This window comes from Musca autumnalis, unplaced genomic scaffold (genome assembly GCF_047663935.1).
Source record: "Musca autumnalis isolate F117 unplaced genomic scaffold, ASM4766393v1 scaffold_1, whole genome shotgun sequence".
In the NCBI taxonomy this organism is placed as follows: Eukaryota; Metazoa; Arthropoda; class Insecta; order Diptera; family Muscidae; genus Musca; species Musca autumnalis.
Window position 1 is genome coordinate 96,993,080 of NW_027411644.1, and position 12,099 is coordinate 97,005,178.

The 12,099-nt window shown below is 36.8% G+C and overlaps 2 long non-coding RNA genes across 2 annotated transcripts; one reads left to right on the top strand and one right to left on the bottom strand.

The window, feature by feature from the left end:
* Positions 1-170: 170 nt before the first annotated feature.
* On the bottom strand, positions 171-6,520 carry LOC141403520 (uncharacterized). The gene is made up of 3 exons (XR_012412829.1): positions 6,426-6,520; positions 1,383-1,586; positions 171-1,308 (listed from the first exon to the last, which is right to left on the bottom strand). It is a non-coding gene; the product is annotated as an uncharacterized lncRNA (long non-coding RNA).
* Positions 6,521-7,698: 1,178 nt separating this feature from the next.
* LOC141403518 (uncharacterized) lies at positions 7,699-8,467 on the top strand. Its single transcript, XR_012412828.1, has 3 exons — positions 7,699-7,823; positions 7,892-7,972; positions 8,044-8,467. It is a non-coding gene; the product is annotated as an uncharacterized lncRNA (long non-coding RNA).
* Positions 8,468-12,099: the final 3,632 nt, after the last annotated feature.

Consider the following 12,099-nt stretch of genomic DNA (forward strand, 5'->3'; position numbering starts at 1 on the left):
AAATTTTAAAATTGGCAAATAGGCCGTTACATTTTCAAATTTCCTAACCAGGAGAAAAGTAAAATAACACTACCAATAATTTGATTTATAATTTTTAATACCATTTATTTTATTGATTACTGTAAACATCCTAGAAAAAAATAAGAAGTTAAGAGTTAGTAATAGTATCGAGATTTTTTGTTAGTGTTAGTTTTTTTTTATTAAATAAATATGACTTGATGTATATTACGATAAGAAAAATGACAATGTGTTAAGTAATTAGAAAGGAGGACAAATATGACGAGGTAAGTGTTGTGATGTGGCGGCGTGTGGGGTCACTGGGGTGAAGGAAAGGAATAAGTGACCATGGTTGGGAGGGCAGGATATTGGCCAGCAGGATATGGTTTGTATGGGTGATGATGCGTTTTTGTAATATGTTAATATATCTTTGTTTGAGAAATTCCTTTTTATTTACTGTTGCGTGCCAGGAGTGGGGACAAATAGGGTTGGGACCACACCCAAGAGAGGCGACCTGACTAGCCGGTGTCCTGAATGATAAGCCCCGTAAGCGCACGTAACAATATGGCGCCCAAATTATATAATGAAATTTAGTATAGTGTAGGTCATCTAGGCACTAGGCAATAGCCCAGTACATTTAAAGCAATAGCCCGAAATCGCTAACTGAAGCTACAGTATACAGAAGGTATTGCTTCATATCCATTCTGGACAAGTGCTAGAATGTTGTATGAGGGATATATTCTGGAACATTGTGGATGATGTGAAACGATGACGACTTCAATTCAGAATATGACTTGGCCTATTGACTAAACCAATATAGTGGTAGAAGCAGGTCGTATTCTGGTGAGGCAGTTTAAAAAGATAGTTTTTTTTAAATATTTTTAATAGTGATCCTATTCAATAATTGGATAACCGCCCTAGTACATAACTAGGGTTCTGTTGTATCTATATGTTGAGTAGCAAGGGATATGTTAGTGAAGATGAAGATACATATCTTGTCACAGTAGTGTAAAAAAGTGTTAGTTAAATAATCCGTCCTACGCATCACCGTCAATAAGAACCATTATTTTAGGCCAAAATTTATATACCGCACACATCACATCCTTGTCATTAAGTCCTCCGTAATTATTAAATAATATTAAAACAAAAAAAGAAAATAATAATAATAAATTACTTTCGGTGAAGAACCATCAGTTAACATAGACTAGCTTCCACACGTAAAGCACTATAGGGTGACGTCAGAGATTGTAGGAGAATCTTTGGGTATGAGCAGCGGAACTCGATCACAGACCAGTAGAAAACGGGACAGACCTGAAAAGTTTGATGCAAACAGATCAGTAGTGATAGAGAATAAAAAGAAGAAAGATATAGAAGATAACACGAACCAAAACATGGCGGAGGATAATTCGAATGTCCAAGGTCAGATTAGGGACCTGTCCCACACCATAAATGTTGGCTCTCCGGTGACTAATTCGTTAGGACCAGTCCATCTTCAAGGTCAAATGGGAGGGGCTCAACGACCAACTACATCTGCCGGCGCGGTAGGAAGCAGTAATGTAACAGGGCCACCACAGCTTGATCTCCAAAATCTGAAAGTAGAGATGGAGGTAATGAAAAAATCTTTAATGGACCTAACCAAAGTTATAAAGGACGTAGCTAAATCTGTCTCCCAGCAGGGCGGGGCAGCAAACAGACCGACATCCTCTGAAGATAATAGGCAAAACTCAAATAACACCCCTCAGGGTCGAAATGAGACATTCGTGCCATCTGCAAATGATAACCCACCACTTCGTCCTATGGAGACACAGTCCAGTGGAAATAATTTCAATGGTACAAACCAAAACCAAGTAGCTAGGCGAGACCCAAGTGGTAGTTCAGCTCCCTTTGATCCGAAGTACAATATTAGGATAAATAAATTGGGACTGCATTTCGATGGAAATCCATCAGGGTTGGGAGTCGAGGAATTTGTGTACCGACTTGAATATTTTCAGTGGCAGTACAAAATACCATGGACTGAAATTATTAGAGACTTCCCATTACTACTCGGTGGCAAAGCGGAATCTTGGTATTGGCTTTTTCAGAAGACGAATAGATTCCACAATTGGGAAGATTTAAAGCACAGTCTGCTAAACCAGTACCAATCCTCTAAGTCAAATTTCGAGATCATAACCGAATTAGCTCAAAGGAAGCAAATGCCTAATGAGTCCATAGACAATTACTTCCAAGCAATGGCACTAATTAGATCGAAGCTGTTCCAACCAATTGCAGAGATAGAAATGATAAAAATAATGAAGAAAAACATGAGAGAAAACATAGGCCGTATAGTTTACCCGATTTCAGTGTCTTCGGTGGAACAGCTCAGGATCGAGTGTAATGAAGGGGAAAGAAATTTTTTAAGACGCGAAAACCGACCATTCGTACCCCTTCCTCGCCCCAATAAACATGTTAACGAGATAGTTAACGACTCAGTCTATGAGTACGATACATTGCCTGAGCAGGAAACAACCGAAGAGATTGCAGCAGTTCAGACCGAAAGGCCCTGCAATGCTAAACTGCTATGTTGGAACTGCAAAAGGTCTGGACATACGTTCCGTTATTGTGATGCCAGTACCAGATCCCTATTCTGCTATAGGTGCGGAAATCCAGGGACCAAAAGTCCCACTTGTAGTATTTGTCAGGGAAACCGGAACCGGGGCGCGGAAATACAAGGGGGACCGCGTCCAACGGAAAACCCCTGAAGATTTTTCAAAATACGCAGATTCCTGCAATAAAAGACCATAATAACCAACAGATTAAAACATCCAATGGAAATCCAGAACCGTTTACACCGGAGATGCGACATTATTTACCATTAGCAATAAGGGAACAAAATTATCAAGAGGTTAGGGAAAGGATAATGGGAAATAATGAACAAGAAAATATCAAACAGCCAAAAATACAAAAATTACGACAAAAATTTAAAAATAAAAAGAAAGAAAAAAAAAATGTAATAGATTCTGTTATGAAATATTCCGATAAGAATGATCCCCGAATTTTCGCCGAGGTAGAAATACAAGGTATGAATATGAGGGGGCTATTAGATACAGGAGCCTCGATTAGCATCTTGGGTAGAGGATGTAGGGAATTCTTAGAGCCCCTGGATGTAACTATAAGACCCATATTTTCAAACGTGAAGACAGCCGCCGGACAGAACCATAGGATAATCGGAAAGGTAAACCTAGAAACTAAATATAAGGATCTGATAAAGGATTTAGACTTCTACCTCTGTCCAGATTTAGAGCAAGGGTTGTACCTTGGCATAGATTTCTGGAAACTATATGATCTATTGCCCAAAGCATTAGTCGTTAGCGAGGTCAATATTGAAAAATTGCAAAAAGACATCTTAGATGATGCGGATTATAAGCTAAACCCACACAATTTGTCTCCCCAACAACAACAACAGTTAAATGATGCTATTAGCCAATTCGACACTTTTGAAGAGAAGGGATTAGGCAAGACCAGTTTGGAAAAACACACAATTAAATTAGTTGAAGGTGCAGAACCGGTGAAAGACCGGCACTATCCGTTATCTCCGGCTGTCCAAGCAATAGTCTACGAAGAAATAGATAATATGCTCCGCCTCCAAGTTATTGAAGAAAGCGAAAGCCCTTGGAGTAATCGTACGACTGTTGTGAGGAAGCCGGGGAAGAACAGGTTCTGCCTGGATGCAAGAAAGTTAAATAAATTAACTGTCAAAGACGCCTATCCCCTTCAAAACATTGAAGGTATATTAAGTAGGATAGATGAAACACATTTTATAAGTAGCGTCGATTTAAAATATGCCTTTTGGCAAATCGAGCTCGATGATGACAGTAAGGCGTGCACTGCGTTCACAGTCCCGGGTAGGCCATTATACCAATTTAGGGTAATGCCATTCGGGCTGTGTAACGCAGCGCAACGCTTATGTCGTCTTATGGATAAAGTCATCCCTCAAGATTTAAAAGATAACGTATTTATATATTTGGATGACTTACTTATAATATCGAGCGATTTTCAAGAACATTTGCGACTCCTAAAGGAAGTAGCAATGTGCTTAAAGAAAGCCAATTTGACCATTGGGATAAACAAATCGCAATTTTGTTTTAGAGAGCTGAAGTATTTAGGTTTTGTTATTGGGGAAGGCAAATTGAGGACCGACCCGGACAAAATAAAAGCGATTCTTAACATCAAGGTACCAAGAAACCCTCGGGAAGTCCGAAGCTTTCTTGGAACGGCTGGCTGGTACCGCCGTTTCATCAAAGACTTCGCGACGATATCGGCCCCATTGACAGATACCCTCAAAAAGTCCAAGAAATTCGTGATGAGTGAAGAGGCAATAAACGCATTTGGGAAACTTAAAAAGGCCCTGACATCTGCCCCCGTTCTGCGTCACCCCGACTTCTCAAAACATTTTTATATACAATGTGATGCATCAGATTATGGTATAGGTGCGGTTCTGTATCAATTGAATGAAAAGCAAGAAGAACACCCTATAGCATTTTTTTCACAAAAACTCAATTCGTGTCAACGCAATTACAGCGTGACCGAAAAAGAGTGTCTTGCTGCGGTGATGGCAATCAAAAAATTTAGGCCTTACGTCGAGATGATGCCGTTCACGGTCATCACCGACCATGCATCATTAAAGTGGTTAATGTCCTTGAGAGACTTGAATGGTAGATTGGCAAGGTGGTCCCTGAACTTACAGGGATACAACTTTGAAATCCAACACCGAAAAGGGTCTGAGAATATAGTAGCCGATATGCTATCTAGAGCACCGACTGAAAACCACATTGATGAAATAATATTGCCCGAACTCTTAGATTACGACACCAAAGAATTCCAAAGTGAAGAATACACGGATTTAATGAAAACCATCACCGAAAATAATGAGAAATTGCCTGACTTAAAGATACAGAATGGGATGATTTTAAAAAAATGTCTTCCAAACCCGGAAAGTGATGAAGAATTTCAATGGAAAGTATGGGTACCGAGTGGAATGACAAATGAAATCATCGAGAAAATGCATAATGTACCCACAGCCTGTCATGGGGGAATAACTAAAACATTAGAGCGGATAAGAAGATTTTTCTATTGGCCAAATATGACCATACAAGTTAGGGAATATATCAAGAAATGTCTAAAATGCCAGGAATCCAAATCGTGTAATAAAAATTTAATGCCTCCTATAGGAAAGGAAGTCAAAACTGAAAGACCCTTTCAAAAATTATATATAGATTTTTTGGGGAAGTACCCCAGATCCAAAAAGGGAAACGCGTATATCTTTATAATAGTTGATCATTTCTCGAAGTTTACCATTCTGAAGGCCATGAAGGAAGCCACAGCGGCTAACGTGATAAAATTCCTCAAAGAGGAAGTTTTTCACAAGTTCGGGGTTCCCGAAATCATTCATAGTGATAACGGGGCCCAATTCATTTCAAAATCCTTCCAAGAAATGATCAATTCATATAAAATCACTCATATGAAAACCGCCGTTTACTCCCCACAGTCTAACGCCTCGGAGCGTGTAAATCAATCGGTGATCACCGCCATTAGGACGTACTTGGAGGAAGATCAAAGAGATTGGGATTTATACCTCTCTGAGATCGAATGCGCCCTACGCAACTCTGTGCACTCTGCAACAGGAGTAACTCCGTTCTTTGCCATCTTCGGTTTCCACATGTTTTCCAGCGGACATGATTATAAACTAGCTAGAAAACTCATGTCAATGACCGATCACGAGGTGACAGAGTTGCAGAGGCCAGAGAAATTGGAACTATTAAGGAAGCATATAAAAGAAAATCTGCATAAAGCCTACGAAAAGAGCTCAGAGAGGTATAATAAGAGAGCCCGCGTAGTCAAATTTCGTCCTGGGCAGGAGGTATACCGCAGGAATGTAGTCCAATCAGAATTCTCCAAGAACATAAATGCGAAATTCTGCAAAAAATTTTTAAAATGTCGCATACTGAGGCCCGTAGGGGACAATATGTATGAACTTGAAAATTTACAAGGTAACCCCATTGGGATATATCACGTTAAAGATATCAAAATATAAGTGCAATGTAAACCGACCTGTGATACAAATAGGATTAAGCATACATGTTTGTTTTTTCGTCCTAATAGTATCTAGGTTAAGTTTATAGTGCAATATATTTTTATATCTGTGATAACCAAGTACCTGCAAAATTTCTGTCCGTGTTTGTCCCGATTATACATGCATTTATACACCTACCTTATTTATACACCTGCATTTAATTATACTCTTACCTCAATTATACTCTTAGCTCAATTATACCCTACCTCAATGATACTCTTTTCTTTAATTATTCAGAATCGAAAATTTTACCCTACCCCAATCATACCTCATATAAAAGTAGTAGTAGTATATACAGTAAACATTCATTGACACTTACGCCAATCCATATATGTAGCGATTCCAAAAATCCAATATTCGGAACACAAATAAGGCGGGCCCCCCCTACAAAGAAAATGATAACACCAAGTAAATACCCTTATGATAGGAAATATTCAGTATACTTCCCTAAACTCATATGCCCGGCTTGTCTCAGGGTGTGGGAGTTCCCCACGTTGGGTTCCCATCAAATTCAACCAGTAGGCCCGTCGCACACCATCACTTCCGTCATGCTTTGGCAGTGCTGGAGTTTTGTTGCGAGGCCCCCAACAAACCTAAGTCCGCCCATGGACTCAAAAAAAAAATTTTGACATGGGGGTACCTTAGGGAGAGACCTTTTTGCCCGTGTGGTGGTCTCAAATCCACAGTTAAATTAATAGCTCCCAATCTGTATGGCTAGTGGAGCGGTGGTTAGATAAATTATTCCACTTTGGAGCACTTTCTAAGGGTAACTACACGGATGCGGGGTGTAGTTAGCCATGCCCAAGTGGCCAATGGTAATTTTGGGGGTGGCAAAATTGTTGTGGGCCACGAATATAGATTGGTGGCGTATGTTGTTGTGGGCCACAAGTATTTGGGGGCGGCGATTATTTTTTTTTTCAAGCCTCATTGGTGGGGAGGCGAATTTTTATGTTTGTTTCTTTTGCCCACAAATGTTGATCTGGTGTTTGCAATGGCTGGGTATGCTAAGCCAGGTCATTGCAAACATTTCCTCGTGTAATGGGAATGCACAAGTTCCTTCCTCTACCGGTGGACTGGCATATTTTTCCAAGGAATCATATACTGATCCACCGAGAGTTTGGGTGGGCTCGTGCAGATCATCACACGAGAAAATCCTGAAAATAAAAGAAAAAAATAGATTAGAAAAATGTAAAATTAAATTCAGGAACGATACAAACCACACGCCGTCTGTCTTTGTTAATAAAATGTCAGCTGATGATGAGAGTTCAAATAATTGCATTCACTTGGAACCTTGGGACTGATGACAAACGAATAGGTGCTGCCAACTTTAGATAATGTAGGGTACGGCAATACCGACAATGGGCAGTACCAATTCTCTTAAATAACACCGTGAGAAAAATAGGTCTCTTAATATTTTTGAGTGCAATTAATTGCTAAAAATAGTTTAAGAAAGGGACAATTACTATATAAAAAAGATAAATAAGGACAGAATTAGTTTCTCAGTTAAAATGTCTACCAAGGGACAGTTACATATGCGCCATAACAAGGTTATAAATAAGAGCAAATAGTAAGAGAAAAGGTTAGTTTGTCAACTGGTGCTGAACTCCAAACCTTTAGTGTAAAGATATTTAAAAGTTAATTGCGGAAAAAGTTTAAAAGTGCAAAAGTTTAAATATTTGGAGCACACAACTGAAAGTAGTGAGATCTAACACAAAAGGTAGTTTATTGAAATCCAGAAAATAGTGTAAAAAAATGTGATTTATAAAATTATTATCATTAAATTAGGTGAAAATTTGGGAAAAATTCGAGTGCATATTACCAGAAGAGCATTAGGAAAATATAAAGCGGCGGCGAAAAGCCCATAAGGTAAATAATTTGAGGTTTTTAGAGAATCAAAATAGCAGAAGAAAATTAATTTTTTTATCCTTTGTGGATAGGCAAGCCGAATCCGATTGCGCTGGCGTGTCGACCAAAAAACAGTGAGAGTGATATCTGTTGGAGTTTAGCGACAACATTTCTGCTAGACAAAAATCCGTGTTATCAAAAAGGTAGGGCACCACTTTTTTTAAATAGCAAGATAAATGTGTCCCACTGCCATCTGTTGGACACCACCAACAGTGTAACACTCGCCATCCCAGGTTCAGCACCAGTTTATATTTGTTTAGTCTGACACACATACCCAAACGAACTGAATTCGCCTGTTTTGTTATTTTCACAGTGGCTTGGATTTTAACAAAAAGACATAATAACTGACATATTTTCGAGTCAGTCCAAGCTGCTTATTATGCCCATATGAGAACCAAAGGGCCTAACAGACAATCTCAGATGATATAATTATTGCACTAGCGGCGAGGAAATGATCATAAAGGCATTGGTTTCTTTATGTCAGACTAAACTGGCTTATACATTTTTACTGAAAAATCACTTGAAACGATATGATATGATTCCATTATTTTTTTTTTACTTTTTATTTGACATATTTATTCATTAGACATTAAGATACCTATATATATGTATTATTTTTTTTGTATTTTTGTCATAATTTATATATTTATTTATTTATATTTATTTTTATCTTTCAGCGTTCTCAAAGTAGAGTGTTTAAGATTTATTAATTTATTCCCTTCCCCTTTTATATTGTTAAGAAAAGAGCTCTTTTGTTAAGGATATTAGGTTGGGGGTCAGAACATTTGGGAATTAAAATCATATAAAAAAATCCTTTTTTTTAAGGGTTCAAATTCAAAAATCACTTTGCGAATGCTGTGTTCAGTTTTGTGTATTATTTGTTTGTTGAAATCTATGGACATAGAGAAAGCCCTTTAGGCATGATTTTATTGGTCTAAAGACCTATCGTTTAAAATTTTAAAATTGGCAAATAGGCCGTTACATTTTCAAATTTCCTAACCAGGAGAAAAGTAAAATAACACTACCAATAATTTGATTTATAATTTTTAATACCATTTATTTTATTGATTACTGTAAACATCCTAGAAAAAAATAAGAAGTTAAGAGTTAGTAATAGTATCGAGATTTTTTGTTAGTGTTAGTTTTTTTTTATTAAATAAATATGACTTGATGTATATTACGATAAGAAAAATGACAATGTGTTAAGTAATTAGAAAGGAGGACAAATATGACGAGGTAAGTGTTGTGATGTGGCGGCGTGTGGGGTCACTGGGGTGAAGGAAAGGAATAAGTGACCATGGTTGGGAGGGCAGGATATTGGCCAGCAGGATATGGTTTGTATGGGTGATGATGCGTTTTTGTAATATGTTAATATATCTTTGTTTGAGAAATTCCTTTTTATTTACTGTTGCGTGCCAGGAGTGGGGACAAATAGGGTTGGGACCACACCCAAGAGAGGCGACCTGACTAGCCGGTGTCCTGAATGATAAGCCCCGTAAGCGCACGTAACACTCCCAACTCAAACAACACACCGGTCAAGAACCCACTATTTCAACCAACAGTGGGTAACATAAAGTCATATGACTAAATAAATCAGTTTTTTTTTTAATTTTTATTATTAAATCTTATTTTGAATATAATTTATTAAAAATAAAATAAAAAATTATATTGGGTCGTTTAAACCGTATAACACATTGAATTTTCGACCAGTGTTTCATAAATTGTCTTCCTTTCGGTATGACAACGGTTTCTTGACCAGTGTATAACTTTTCAAATTGTTTTCAAAACTTCTTCTGCTAACAAGTCTAGGGCGTATTTCGAAAATAAGAGCTCAAACTAATTCTTGGAAGATCCTGTTTGCATTACTTTTAAAGTTTTCCCATCGTTTTTAGTCACAATGTGCCAATAGCCTCAAGGGGTTTACACCAGGATGTATTGTATTCACCAATATACGGTTGTTTAACTTTTTTATTATACGGCAAACATAAGAACGTTTGATACTAATCCAGTTTTCGAATGAATATTTTACAATTTAAATTTTTATATAAGGGGAAAAATTTTGATTTGAGGGTATTATTATATTTTCCCCACACCATGGGAAAAGTGGTAAGAGATGGCAACCCTGTTTGGATAACAAATGCATATTCTTCCCAAAATGACTCTAATAGCACGGTTACACTACAGCTTTTTGCCGGGTTAACCCACTTCATGAGGATTTATTTCCTTAATCTGCTCAAATCTGACTAGATTTGCCATACAAAAATTAAATCCTCTCATGCATGGTAGAACAAATACAAGGTAAAGTTAATACTACAACAAATACAACTCGAACAACAACCACAAAGGAATTTGTTTTTGTTTGTAAACCTTAGTGTCAACGTAAATGTAAACAAAACAAGGAAATGTCTATAAATTATTGGAATTTAAAAAACTAATAATTTTTCACATTTGATTGAATATTTTGGAAAACATGAATGAAAACTCATTAGATTTTCAATTTGAATGTTTCCATATCATTCCACTAAATGCATAATTTCTCGCAGAAAGTAGAATACTTGCAAAAATGTTTCGGGTCGCTGGTAATTCATTGAAAAAAGAGAAGATGTTTCAATCATTTGCTTTTGAAAACAAAAAAGCACATGTTTATTAGGGCTTTATTCTTTTCAAGTTTAAGAAAATACCACACATATTAACAAATATTGTACCGCCTCTATAAGCGGTGTTTTAGTGTGCGGCATGTCGTTCGGACCTGGAGGAGGTTACATGTCAATGATATGAAGCCGTCTTTATGGGAAATAGTTTTTTTTTCTGATGAATAAATTTTTTCTTCAAAAATATATATCCCTAATATACATCGAACATAGAAATAAATACATAAAATGTCGAATGGAATTTGACACTAACACTACAACCCAGTTCAGTCAGCTGGGTATTGCTGCTACCTTTTCTTGTTCTACCATGCCTCTCATGGCTGGGTTTATTTTAAAATGCAACTCTACTCAAAAAGTACCAAAAGTTGCAACTGTTTTTGCAACAGAGTTTGTCGTGTTTTACACGTTTACGATTGGTCGCATGAGATTTTATGGAGTTAATAAATCTAAAGTTATTTGGAAATCATAAAATTATTTATTTTTTTTTTTCATTAGACACTTTTTTAACAAAAAGTACGATTGATACCATGATACAAAAATGTATCCCTGTGTGTAAAATATACCAATATGAGCAAGACATCTCATACGAGAAATTGTAAAAGTGTAACACACGACTTTAGTTAGTTATTTTGTATGTATACGTAAACAAACATCAGCTGATAGTTTATATCCTCGAAAAGCTAAGTGTAACCAGCAAAGATTAACCCAGTGGATCTATTAAACCCAGTGGGTTAACCTTCAATAGTGTAACCGGGGTATAACGTGTCCCAAAAACCCAATTTAAGTCAAAAATACAGCTAATTAAAACCGATAACACTACAGTTTTTAATGATATTCCGTTGTTGCTTTTGTTTTGCACTCCCCATTCTCAAGGATCAGTCAATCAGTGATACCATCCAACTTCAAAGTACAGAAACAACTTTTTGAAAGCTCTCTCTATATAACAAAGAACAACTGGACGCAAAATATTACGTTTAAACAAATTGCAAGGGATCGAAAAATTGAGTTAATTCGAAATCCTGGATTTGTTGCTTTTGATATGCGCAACACCGTATGCATTTGCATAGCATTCCGCTGTTTATTTATGATATATGAAATAAAGTTGTATATAAGATAAAATGATAAATAAGTAATAATACGATGATAAAATTAGTGAGAAACAAACGGTTATGTCATTTTGGTTATGTCTTCTGCACCTATACCTTGTTTCCAGTTAAATATCTGCTTACATTGACTTGAAAATTATCAAAATTTCTGAAAAAACTTTAAAAGCTTTTTGTGCGGAAGTTATTCATCGAATCACTTTATAATTAGGATTTTATGTAATCTTAGGTAAAAACTCATCAAAATATCATACAGGGATACGAGTTTGTAAAAAAGTCATAACCCTTATGTATATGTTACCCGCCTACCTTACCCGTCATTCTTCACTATCTC